Consider the following 13,694-nt stretch of genomic DNA (forward strand, 5'->3'; position numbering starts at 1 on the left):
CCTGTCTGTGTTGGCATTACTGCTGCGGTAGGAAGAAGGAAGAGATAGTTAGAGAGGGGGAGAGAGAATGTTTCCCTGTAACATTTGAAGTACTTTGAAGCGTTGAGCAGCACTAAGGTAGGCTTTTGCAACTTTACCTCCTTCTGCTGTCACTCCTCTCTGTCTCACACACGCACACACTTACCTTTTTCCTCTCTCTCACTATCTCTTCTCGATCAGTCACATCTCCTCAGTTGCCATCCTCAATCTCATCCCAGACACCCCTGGTGAGATCTCACAGTTTCTCCCTCTCTCTCTCTCTCTCTCGCACTGTGTCTGTCTCTCTCGCTCTCTCTATTTGTGTTTCACAATAGTTTGCTTTGTATGTTAAAAAGTGTGTAGTGTATTAACAGTGGAGACAGAGCTGTCTGTGACTGGTTGATGCGAGGATGTGCTCTTATAGTGAACTGTGCTGTGGTTAGTGTGGCGGTGTCACTGCACCACACAGTGAGATAAGACCTCACCATCGTCCACAATGTAATGATCTGGAAATGGAGTTGAACTGTGCCAAGATTTCAAATTGTAGAATCAATATGAATAAATGGAGAAGAGATACCAAGTGGAGTAGGGAGATGGCTGTTTAGAGACTAGAAAGCGGACTAGAACTAAATCAATCAGTAGTTTTACAAATTGTCTTTTTTCAATACAGAAAGCATATGAAAAGTTTTCAATCAATTCTGGGATGAAATGCGTAACTCCTTGTTAGATGAGCCTTCCTGGGGGCCCGTTTCATTGCTCCTGAATTAATTTGATTCCCTGGTGGTGGTTTGTGTTGTCTGTTTCCATTTCAAATCGATGTTGGATCGATTGAGCCATCCAGAAGCAGCCTTCTGTGAGAGATACTCGCTGCCTGTGTGCCACCAAACAGCGAGGTGCCGAGAGTGCAATTAGCTCCTTAATCCCCAGTAGATTTGGGAGGGATTAGGTGAGGAGTCCTCTTCATCCCTCTGGAGATGGGGGAGTCCGTCCTTTTGAACCCATAGGGAGTTATTCTGATTTTAGATGTGTTTATTTTGTGTTATCCATGGGCAGTGTGCCAATAGGACAATTGTTAAGGCCCTGACACACCAACCATATTATCGGTCGTCGGCTAGTGAGCGCGGTGACCTGAGTCTGTTTGGTGTGTGCTGTGCGATCGGCCGTCGTCAAAGCCATCAGTGATCTTTTTCAAGGCGTGTTCTTTTCAGCCAATTGCACATGTTGAATCGGCCATGACCAAATCGGTCCGACTGCCTTTTCTACCAACGACCATTAATCTGGTTGGTGTGTCAGGGCCTTTAGGGTTCTTGAAAGATTGAAGATCATGATAACCGCACGTATAAAGTGACATGAACGTGTCCTACGGTGATTAAAGTTCCATGATTGATTGATCTCAAACCGTCGTAACTAATGTTAACTAATGTTGAAAGACGGAATCATAGAAACACTTTGAAGATGATGTCCCCTTTGGAGAGACATCCATACAACATGCTGTGTGGTTCTTTGAAGTAGAGGCGGGGAGATATTTCTCTGTTGTTACCTCATGGCAAGTCATCAAAGATTTACTCTGGAGTGAGCTGAAGGAAATGTGCACCGTGTACGACGGAATAACAAACCCCCCCCACTCAAAGTGTTGTTTTTACTCCCCTCAAATGAGGGGGGAAAGATTCATGGCGATGGTGTTTATCCCAAACAGCCCTCAGAAGCAGCAGTCTTTTGCAGGAATAAAATATTTATGACTTTGAAATATGGTGAGCTATTTATTTCCAATAAACCAGATTTGTTTCAAAATCATCATTTCTTTTTTATGTCTAGACATATTTGTCTTTTTTAATGGATCACCCACACAGGCGCTAGCAAATAACGAGGCCAACATAGAACAACGTCTAGTTTCAAGGACGCATTAAGCCCAAAAAAAAAGAATACAATGAATCAATCCCAATTTATATTTATTGATTTGTTAAAAATGGTCACCTGCACACATGTTTCACTCTACCTTGGCTTTCCCTGTCCAACATGTTCCTCTCTCTTCTTCCACCATCATATCCCTGATACTTGGGGAGGGAATCTGTTGCGTAACGCCGCTAAGTCGAGCACCCATCGCCTGCTGCTCTCCCTGCAGCAGGATGAGCGAAAAACACTCATACTACTCCGATGGATTAACACAGATTGGTGGAGGAACACATCTAAACACACTCTCTCCAGGGGAGGATAAGACAGAACGTGTTTACTTCTCCCCACCACTCCTTCACTCCCTTCGTCCCCAACTCCTCTCCCTCTAATCCAAGAGGAAGCCCATGTAGACTCTGCATGAGGGAGAATTTACTACTTACTGTGTAGTGACATTTTAGTTATTTAGCAGATGCTTACGTCCAAGGCAACTAAGTGATTTGAGATGCATGTTTTAAATCTGCATGCAGGCTTGTGGCGTCTTGCGCTAGGATGGCTACAGGTAGGCTGTGTGGAGGACAGGGGATCGAACCCAGTACCTTTTTGGCTAGTCACAAGCTAGCCACGAGGCTACCCTGACCCAATGCTTGTTTAGCGATGGGAATTTACTATTTCCAATTTGTGTTTTTTCCTATTTGGACAGCCGTCTCACTCTGTTGACTGGTGTCTATATTTTAAACATATTTTGGTTGTATATATTTACATATCCACAGTATAAGTACTGCTCGCAGGCTTAATCACGTTTACGCCTATGCTCTTATCTCAAGTGACTTGCATTTAACTTTTTCGATGCACGGCATGAATGAAGGGTATAATATATAATGTAAGGATTAGAGGTTCTGCTCAAGGGGACATCATTGCATGTAGTCTGAGTACCCCTGATGTCAACTTTCAGAAGCCTTGATTTGAAGGGGCGTGGTCTGCGAACGGGAGCCCCTTTCTCAGTCCAATCTTCCGAAGCAACCAGGGGATTTCCCTGTGAGCTGCAGAGCTTAAGAAGCGCTGCTGTCTCGTGTGTCCTTGTGCGCCGGCTCCTGGTTGACACCGAAACAGGGAGATGATCAAATTCCCGATCACACAAAGAGAGGGACTTTTTGTCCCTTTTTAAATCTGGTTGAGACCCCCTTTGTGAACCTCATCCTCTCCCTGCGCTCCAAGGCATGTCTAGGGTGAAATGTCATTCCTGGGCCCCCCTCCAAAGAACTCCCAAGTCACTCCTCCCTCCAGACAGGATCATCTACCATGACGGTACTTTAAGCTGGCCGGCAGGCAGCGCCAGATAAGACGGGCAACCTTCCCTGTCTTGAGCTCGAGATCCTCCCCCACCCACCCTCCCTCCACCAAGTGTGTGGAGAGAGAGAGGGGGGGGGAGAGAGGCAGACCTGTTTTCATCCTCTCATATGTGCAGCTCGTTAGAGGAGCCAGTAAGCCATCAGACGAGTGTGGATAAGCAAGCAGGAAGAAACTAGTGAAGATTTGAGAGCTGGAGGCATGCAAAAAGTGGTTGCACTGCTGTAGCTGTGGCAATTCCGTCTCTTCCAACCAAGGATGACCGTTGGGCGATATTCATAGGAGAATCCAAAGTAATGCTAATGTTTTGAGATTGTGTTCGCAGGTCACATTTGCCTGGTCGGTTTCATTTTTTTGTGCCTGTACAAGTTATACAAGTTTGGATTGGAACGATGCTAAATTGATGACTTGATCCTCCTCCTCTCTCCCCCACCAGGTCAATCCAGAGCCAACATGATCCCCCTCAAACAGCCTCGCAACCTCAAAGCCTCCAACGACACCCTGGCCTCGCTGGACCTGGACGGCCTCTCCGAGCAGCCTTTCCCCAAGTCCACCCCACCCCCGCTGCCCAAGAAGTCCGTCCCGCGCTCCGTCACCGAACCCGGCCTCGCGGGCAAGGAGCCGCTGGCGCCGCCGCCGCCCGGCGCGAGACCCCGGGCCGAGGCCAAGCCGGGCGGCACCAACCTGAGCGTGGCCAACCCCCTGTACGACCTGGACTCCACCTGGGAGTCGGCCAGCCAGAGCTCCTCGCTGAGCTCCGAGCCCCACCGCCTCCACGAGCACGAGAGCGGCGGGGACTCCCTGGAACGGCCGCCGCCGCCGCAGGCAGCGCCCGGCTCGGGCAAGGGACGTCCGGCCAACAGCCTGGTGTCTCCGGCCCCCACGGGCACGGCCACCGGCGGACGGGAGAGGAGGAGCTGCAAGAGCGCAGAGTCTCTGGCGGCGAGGGCCCGGACGACGGGTCGTGGCGGTGGTGGCGGCGGACCGGGCGGCTCCTCCAAGCCTCAGGTGCCCATCCTGTACCGGGGCATGGACAGCTGGGAGGAGGTGGTGGGGCGCATCCGCAGCCTCCACACGGACACGCTGCGGAAGCTGGCGGCCCGGTGCGAGGACCGCTTCATGGCGGGGCAGAAGGACCACCTGCGCTTCGGCGTCGACAGCTGGTCCCACTTCAGGCTGACGGCCGGCAAGCCGTGCTGCGAGGCCGGCGACGCGGTCTACTACACGGCCTCGTACGCCAAGGACCCCCTGGTCAACTACGCCATCAAGGTGAGTCCCTGGGGTCCCCTTAGGGGGGATCCGTGAATACATAGGTGGGGGGGTGGGGCCAAAGAGGAATCGTTCAGCCGTAGAGGATGGGGACATGGGATTAATAATAATAATGATACAATTTATTTCAGGGCACCTTTCAAAAACTCTCAAGGTCGCCGTACAGTTAAGACAAGCAAATACAATTCAAAAACAGGCAAATATAGTTAAAACAAACAAAAAACAAAAACAAAAAAAAAATCCTTAAATTGGCTGGTGGGTGAAGTTAAGTGGGATAGGCGAGTCAGAACAGGTGAGTTTTGATGGAGGTTTTAAAGGTGGGGAGAGACTATAGTACAGATGAATAGTGGGAGAGAGTTCCAGGGGCGAAGGGCAGAGCTTAGTTATTTTTCCCCCCCGTTCCGAGCTCCAGCCGTCCCTGGAAGGCGTGTAGAGGGATCCCCTCTTCTGGGTTAATTTCTTGGGCTTTGTTTGCATTGTGTTGAGTTTTTTTGGTCGTGTGTCTTTAGAGGGCTCCGGGTTAGGGGGTGTCACGTAAGACACCAGCCCTTGAGCCTGCGCAGGCCTTTGAGGCTATAATTTAGAGACACCATGATTAAGAGGCTATTCAAACAAAATAGACTTGACTTGTTCGCAAATCGTGATTGGGGGAATTAAGTTATTTAACCAGCACCATATCTGTAATGAGGCTGGTGGATATTTAAAAATAGAATATTGTGCCCAATTCTATGCCCATAGAGAAGGCCATTTCTTTCCGGATACTCTGCCATAAATAAGACGGCCTCGCAGCTGAAACCCAGCTGCCCAGTTTAAAGTACCCCCTGTTTAGATGTGGCCCAGTTCTGTGACTTCCTGCCTGACTATCAAATTATTATTATTAGATTAGCTTGGCGCTCATCCCCGTGCCTGAGGATTTTGATGTGTTATTTGTGTTTGTCAGTTGTTTCCCTCACCGTATGTGTTTTTTGTTGCTTGTTGTTTACCCCATGAATTCTTAAGTGTCCTGGTTTCGGCTTGTTTTCAACCTGAAACATGATTAAACCATTGCTCGTAGTCATCACGACACAGGCCTCACATTAGAGAAGTATTCAGATGCTTATCTGTTGGGCCCACTGGGCATCAAACACTTTGTGGGTGCTAGGTGGGCTTCATTAGGATGGATGATTAAGTTGGTCGCTATGGCAACAAGCTCAGTGCATGCAGGTCAGGCCTCACGTGCACTGAACACGTGCACTAACATCCCAACGATTTTCATCCTTATTTTATTCAGAATGACCACAGAAACTTTATTGGTAGTTTACAACCAGCGCATATAAAATAGAGCATACTTGGATTGCACATTAAGATTCAAGTCGCGACCATACGATGCCTCAATAGGCTATGGTAGGTCATGAGCCTTCTGGACCGGGTGAGGTTTAGAGCGACCCCCCTCTGTGATCTAATCCTAGAGGTTCAGAGCCTGTCTCCACAGTTTAGAGTAACGGAGAATAACCTAAGTGACAGGCCGGGTGGCTGGCTGCCTCATCACGTGCTAGCGCTTCAGTGCAACAGCTAACACTTTAATCCATTGGTGGACCGTTGTCTCGTCACCCAATCTCGGCCTTGTTGACAAATTATCTCCTGCCCTTTCTCCCTGAACCTACCATCCATCTCTGTGTCTGCGTTTCTCTCTGTCGCCCCCCCTCGCTCCTCTAGATCTGCCGGAGCAAAGTGAAGGAGACCCAGCAGCAGTTCTTCCACAGCCTGGCGGTGCGGCAGAGCCTGGCGCTGCACTTCAACATCCAGCAGGACTGTGGACACTTCCTGGCCGACGTCCCCGCCCGCCTGCTGCCCTGGGAGGAGACCCAGGGGGGGGACGAAGAGGAGGACGAGGAGGACGAGGACGAGGGGGAAGGACAGGGAGAAGAGGAAGATGAAGAAGGACAAAGGGAGAAGGAGGATGAGAAGAGGAAGGCCGCAAACAGGACACCGGATGCTAGGCCTTCGGCGGTGGCGGCGGCGGACGGCAGGCCGGACGAGCCTTCGCCTCCTGTGAACTCGCGGGGCTCGCTACGCAGCCGCGTGGTGGTCATCACGCGGGAGGTGCCCTTCCAGACGGTGGCCGACTTCGTCCGTCAGGGCGTGTCCCGCCACGCCCGCAACCCGGAGCTGTACGAGCGGCAGGTGTGTCTCCTGCTGCTGCAGCTGTGCTCCGGCCTGGAGCACATGAAGCCCCACCACGTCACGCACTGCGACCTGCGTCTGGAGAACCTGCTGCTGGTGCACTGCCTGCCCGGCTCCCCGGCCCACCCCGCGGAGCCCACGGAACCCAACAACAACCAAGGGACCGCGGGTGGTGGTGGTGGTGGTGGTGGTGGTGGCGGAGGGGCTAGTCCCGGCAACACCGCCAACGGCAACGCGAACGCCACCTGCCCCGCCCGCCTCATCATCAGCAACTTCTCCCAGGCCAAGCAGAAGAGCCGCCTGGCGGCCGGCGACGCGGGCACCCTGCGGGACCAGTCGCGGCTGGCGCCCGAGATCGTGACCGCCACGCAGTACCGCAAGTGCGACGAGTTCCAGACGGGCATCCTCATCTACGAGATGCTGCACCGGCCCAACCCCTTCGAGGAGACGCCGGAGCTGAAGGAGCGGGAGTACACCTGGGACGACCTGCCGCCGCTGCCCCTGCGCTCGCTCTACTCCCAGGGCCTGCAGCAGCTGGCCAGCCTGCTGCTCACCGTCAACCCCTCCGAGAGGATCCGCATGGTGGAGGCGCGCGCCTGCCTGCAGTGCCTGCTCTGGGGGCCCCGGGAGGACCTGTTCCAGGCGCTGGGCTCCACCGCCGCCGCCGCCGCCGCGACACAGCCCGCGGCGGGGAGCGACGCGGGGCAGCAGCGCGAGACCACGCTGCAGAACTGGCTGGACTTGAAGAGAACTCTGATGATGATCAAGTTCGCCGAGCGCTCGCTGGACACGGGCAGCGGCGTGAGTCTGGAGGACTGGCTGTGCTGCCAGTATCTGGCGTTCGCCTCCACCGAGACGCTGAGCCGCGTGGTGCACATCCTGCAGCAGCCCCACCCCCAGGCCGCACCCCAGGACCAGCCCCGCCCACAGGCTGCCCCCCAGGGCCCGCCCCAGCCCCAGCCGCCGCCGCACGTCTCCCACGGCCAAGCCCCCAACCACCACCTCGCCCACACGCTCCACCTCACCCAGTCGCAGCCGCTGTGAGCCTCTGAAGTCGGGCCGTCGCTATGGCAACAGATCCACCGCCACCCCTCTGGAGTGTGCGAGCGTGCGTGCGGGCGCGCGTGTGTGTGTGTGTGTGTGTGTTTGTGTGTGTCTATGCGTGCGTGCGCTTGATGAAGGCTAATATCCGGCCTAGTCGTGTACGTCTCTGGCCCCTCGGATCCCCTATGAGTCAGCCTGGTTTCTTCTGCCTTTTCAGTCGTTTCTATCTTTCCATGGTGGAACGTGTTACGTGAGTTGACAGTAAGCAGGCTGTGCTTGCCAATTCCCCCCCCCCCCCCCCTCCCCCCACCTGACAGCGGAACAAATAAACCCAAAATGGAGGTTGTCATCAACAGTCAAGAAATGAAGTCCAAAACAGAATGCAACGAGGCGTCGACCCGTTGTGGGACACTGTGAAGTCCATGCAGCCCGACCATGCGGTTTGATAGCCCTGTGTGCAGGGTGCTTAAGATGCAGAGACACCTACAGCCTTAAGCTGTCTGCTATTCAATCCTTGATCAAAGTGCACTGCCCTGGGGGGTGCTTGAGGTTTCGAGCTCAAAGCCCTGCGAGACAGTAAGGCGTTACATAAATGAATCGTGCAGGAACAGGCTGTGTATCCAATAGACCTCTCCTGTTCGAGGTGCCGGCTGCGGGAAGGATCAAGACTGAACAGAGTCATTGGTTTGTGCTGTGTACTCACGCAGCCAAGGGTGTATTTGTCGTTTACATTCATTTGCCGTGAAGAAACGTCCTGTGTGATGTAGCAAATCAGAGAGGTTTGAGCAGGTGGAACGTTTAATATGAGGAGGGTTTTAGATGCAACCGGTGAGATGTAACTCAATATTTTAGACCATGATTCCCGTGCATGCGCCAGGAAAAGCACAAAGGACAAACTGTGAACTTTGACCATTCAATTATAAAGTAGCCAAAGAATCCCACACACAATTGCGACTCAATTGCTCAAGGTCACTAGAAGCCAGTCAAGGTCACGTAGTTTTTTTCATCACATCTAACGTAAATTGCTCAGTCACCCACTGTTGATGTCAACAGCATTAGGTTACCATGCCAACAGCATTAGGTTTCCACAGTCCACTTGGAACTTATATTCAAGTATTTTCAAATCAAATCTTGGCATTTTTACCTACAGTATGTAGTATTTCAGTGACAAGCAGTTTTAGTTGCAAAAAACACAAATGTAGATTTCTTCAGTCGTATTTATTGTTCTTTTGCAAACATTGCCCCTTACACAATCTGATCGCACAGTTGACAGTATGTGTAAACCCATTTAATCGTCCTTTCCAAGCTCAAATGGCACAAAACAAACCATGGATTTTACATTTTGTTGCAATGTGTGCAATGTTTTTTATTTTTTATTTTTCTGTGTATTACCTATGGATCTTACAGTATGTTGTTATTTTTAGTACACCATGAAGCATTTTACAAATCTTTACGTGTCCTTTTTAATTTCTTGTGGCACATAAAATGACGGAAATGTCTTCTAGACAGAGTCGCAGTTAAGGATGTAAACTAAATTGGGATTCAATGTTACAACAATGGCTTGGACACAGTCTGGCATGCTTCAGGGAGTGGGGGATGTTTTAATTGTTTTGGTTTTGATTTTCTTTCGACTTTGTTCTGTGATTTCTAACAATACCAGTCTGTTGATGGCATTTACAAATCCATCAAGTTACGCTGACAAACCCTGATGGGACATTTATATTGCAGACATCAAAGTTTATCTGAGAGCCAAAGAGTGTGTGAGAGAGAGAGAGAGAGAAAGAGAACAACTGAGAGATGTTCCCTTTCATTGGAGGAACTGGCTTTTGATTAGTTTAGACTAAACTGTACGTGATGGACTGTGGTCTTTGGGCAAGACCTTGAAGGAGAGAGAACAAATAAAACATTCAGAACTATTTCCCTGGACTATTACCCCCTCTCTCACATGGCATCGCAAAGCCTGCTCTAATCTCAACCACTAGGCGCCGGAAACACTTTACAAACACAGCCTTAAGAACCCGCCCCTCCAGTGAAACTAACCAACCACTAAGCAACGCTTCCACTCTGTACCGCCCTTTTGTCTTTTACTTCCTGTATGATCCAGCCAATGGCATGCCAAATCCTACTGTGTTTGCTTTCAGTGTACCCACATGCTACAGCCAAATAGCATGTCCCTATTATCAGCTCCAGGTGTGAGATGCGAGATGTGTCTGCCAGACAGGAATATCAAGTGGTTCGTCTTCACAAGGTTTTGTAAATCAAACATGAGGAGCCATCTGTCAAAAAGAGCATCAGAGCTGTGTAAATAAAAAAACACAGCAAGTTTTTACAAAACCATTTTTCTCTTATTTTTTTCTTTTCTTTGATTTTTTCTTACATGTGCCATGATATCCGTCCTCTGACATTAGTTATATACATTAGCAGAATCACAGTGAGGCAAATGGACTTCTGGAATTAGGGTTCTGTTGGTAACAACTTGAGTGTGACAAGTGAATTGAGATAAAGCAAGCATGGGATTTTGTGACTCAGCAAAGGGTTTGTTTCGTTAAGGTGTGTGTGTGTGTGTGTGTGTGTGTGTGTGTGTGTGTGTGTGTGTGTGTGTGTGTGTGTGTGTGTGTGTGTGTGTGTGTGTGTGTGTGTGTGTGTGTGTGTGTGTGTGTGTGGATGGCACTGGTTGCTGTCCTTGTGTTTGTAAAGATGTTAAGCCTTTATACAAATATAAATATATATATATGCTCCAATCTTATCTATTTTAACCTATACACACTATTTTATCACGTCCTACAGAGCACCTCTATGCCAGAGAGACTAAAGTAGAATTAGTCCATTTTAATAAAGCAAACATTTACTTTACTCTCCTCCATTGTAGCGGTTATGAGAGAAGGAAAAGTGCAGTTGTCCCTAAAACAAAGAGTGAAATGATTAACATGGAAAAGACAATCGTTGGACACCGTAGGCCTATTGTACAGATATTTACCCTCCTCAATCCAGGAGTCAAACCACTTTGAAGAGAGGTCATGTTGGAAGTGTGGGCACCATTTTTAAAACACATCCGCGTTCATCGATTTGTACCAGTGTTGCTGTGCAGTGACAGTGAATACAGTACTTTGTTTCATTTGTCAGTCGCAAACTGTACATGATGTATATCTCCTGGCCCGATTCCATTTTACTGTCAAATCAAGTTAACCAGCAGTAACAGAAAAATAAATATATGTTTTTATATATTGTCATTGTGTCAATTATTTTTTGTTGTCATAATTCCTGTCCTTTTAGGATTTTGTGGCAGGATATTAAAGCAAGGACAGAACGTACATGTTTAGGTAATCAGTAGGTATGAATGGATGGACACAGTACCATGCAAGCCGCTGTATCCCTACAATTTTACAACATTTTAGACAAGAATGTCGCATGGGGCCCCGTTTAGTCAATCTAACTGTCAAAATACTCTCCGCAACCAGATGGCGACATTAACACGAACCTGCTAAAATTGTCTCGCAGGATTGTCGCTGGGATTCGTTCATCCCCATAAATAGATCTCCTATAGAGTTTACAACATCAATATTGAATGATATTGCAAGGAAATATATAGTTGTTTAAGTGTGTGTTGTTTGACTTGGATGTACAGCTTTAAATCGGTAGCTCAGATATTAATCTAGTTAGGCTTAGCCTAGGTTTGTTTTTATTACATCCCCCTGCTGTCGAAAAGGAACTCTTATCAAACCAAATTTGTATAGGCTTGTACTTGATGCCACCATCTCCGACAGAAGTTTAGAACGCATCCCATGGCACTGCAGGTATGAAAGGAAATGGAAGCTAGGTTTTCAACCTTTAAATAATATATGTAATCAGTTGTGTATTATTTTTAAATCTGTAGGTATATAAATAAAGTCCTAAACTATTTCCCGACATCGAGCTCTTTACGCATTAGACTAAAATCTAAAGCGGCCTACTATGGACTATTCTCCTGCGCATTATATTTTCCAAAGATTTACAGATTCAGTGGCATACCTTGGCATACCAGTATGATAGGCTACTGACTCTGACTAGGCCTACTGGTTTCAAATAAAGGTGTGTGATATAAGGCTATATTTGATAGACCAGAAGCCGTTGAGAATCTAATTAAACCTTAGGCCTACTTAAATTCCAGATCTTTGGGAGATGGCAAATCAAATGGTTTAGCCATGGGAAAATAGACATTATTAAATATGCCGATGAGGGCTACTCGTCTACAGCCAATCGCAGAGCGTTCCTTGTCATTAGCTCTTAATTGAGTTCAAGCGTGCCACGCACCCTATAAATGTTGGTCTTTAATTTATTTGGCGTTGGACTGCGAAACTGATGTAGAGTGCAGCGTAATTGGCCATCTAGATAATAGGTGTTCTAGCTTCGCTCCGAAACTTTGACCTGCTGATTGTTCTGTTTGGTTTTGTGTAGCCTACTTTTGAACAATCTGGAAAAGGTGGCCACCAGCGGGGAAGCTTCACCGAGGATCACCGCAGTGAGTAGCCTAGGTCTTCCACGTTTCTGTGACAAGTTTGTTGAGGTGCTTTGGTCTGTTGGCTTCAGGTGAGCCGTGTTGTGGACTTTTGCACCGCATGCATTAACGGTCCTATCATCTCCCCCACATGCATGCTCAATATTCATTTTCTTTCTCTTCTAACTTTTCAAGCACTTAACTATTGCAGTCCACACTGCTTTGCGGATTGCAGTTTGTTTCGAGTGCAGCGTTGCACGTTTTGTATTGGCTGGGGTCGACCAAGCAAGCTGACTGACTATACGGACTTAACTAAACCATGCCTTCCTCACTGATGAACGCTGGAAAAATGGAGCTCTGTCAACAAAATGGATCAACTGGAAAATGAATAACTGGCCATGTTGTGTTGGACAGTGAACAGCCTTCGGCCATATCTGTAAAGCCTTCCACTGTAGTTGGTTAAAAAATCTCTTCAAAAAAACGAATGAACCATGGATTACATAAGTGATGGGGTAGACACATCACAACACACGGTAATTGCGTATAGCCTACTGGCCTTTGTCAATCGTTATTTTCTAGGTAAAGGACGTCAATTAGGTTGAAGAAATTAACAGCCGCTGCAGTTTCGAATTTGCCAGAAACGTGTATTCTTGCCAAGACACCCTTTTTGTAGGATTGACGGTCACGTCAAACCCTGGGCAATCGATGCCTCTCATTCTGAAGAACGGCACATCACCTCCTGCAGATGTTGGTGTTGCTGCCCTCCATAAAACCACAAAAAACACTTGGAAGCTGCATAGGTCTTAAGCCTGCCATGTCGCCCGAAGAGACTTCCACAGAGTAAAGTACAGGCACTTATTCTCTTGTCATAGACCAGAGACTGACGATGACTGGATGTGTTAAGGTTTAGTCTTGGCTTTGATGCTGTACTTACGGATTTTAACTGGTACACAATGCCTACTCGGCACTACTACTCTCCCATTTAGCTAGTATTTCCTTTTCCACTTTCTATACTACATTTGAAACTTGTTTACTGCTGTTTGCAGTTTGACTGATTTATGGACTCTGTGCAATGTAGTTGTGTGCAATTTATGTATTTGATTAATCTCTGACCTTGCCCCTTTGTGCAGGCCGCTGTTGATGGTGGCCTGGTTTGTGCGATCTTTTTATCTAAATTATTATTCCAATGCAATTTTTGCATTGTCTTGGTTTGCGCCAATAAAATAAAGGATTGGTACATGCATGCTTGTCTTTGAGAGCAATGAGCTTGCAACTCTAAACACTGGTCGTTGAGCTGCTCTTAGTATGACAAATGTACTTTTTGGTGAATTTTGATATTTTAAATTAGCATATTTTACCAAGTCCATTGGGAGATCTGTACAAACATCGGCTACAAAGGAAATTACATTTTATAAGAATAAACTAAAGCTCATAATGGTTGTGTTCATTTGAATGGTTTGTGTCATGACTACACCAGCTTAGCAGA

At 48.2% G+C, this 13,694-nt stretch overlaps 1 pseudogene across 1 annotated transcript; it reads left to right on the forward strand.

Annotated features, from left to right (window-relative positions):
* Nucleotides 1–2,460: 2,460 nt before the first annotated feature.
* Nucleotides 2,461–10,882, forward strand: LOC311372590 (inactive tyrosine-protein kinase PEAK1 pseudogene; annotated as a pseudogene). The gene is made up of 3 exons: nt 2,461–2,470; nt 3,695–4,527; nt 6,223–10,882. The product of its transcript is annotated as an inactive tyrosine-protein kinase PEAK1 pseudogene (transcript).
* Nucleotides 10,883–13,694: the final 2,812 nt, after the last annotated feature.

The sequence above is a fragment of the Micromesistius poutassou genome (genome assembly GCF_964030765.1).
Source record: "Micromesistius poutassou genome assembly, contig: SCAFFOLD_5903, whole genome shotgun sequence".
Lineage (NCBI taxonomy): Eukaryota > Metazoa > Chordata > Actinopteri > Gadiformes > Gadidae > Micromesistius > Micromesistius poutassou.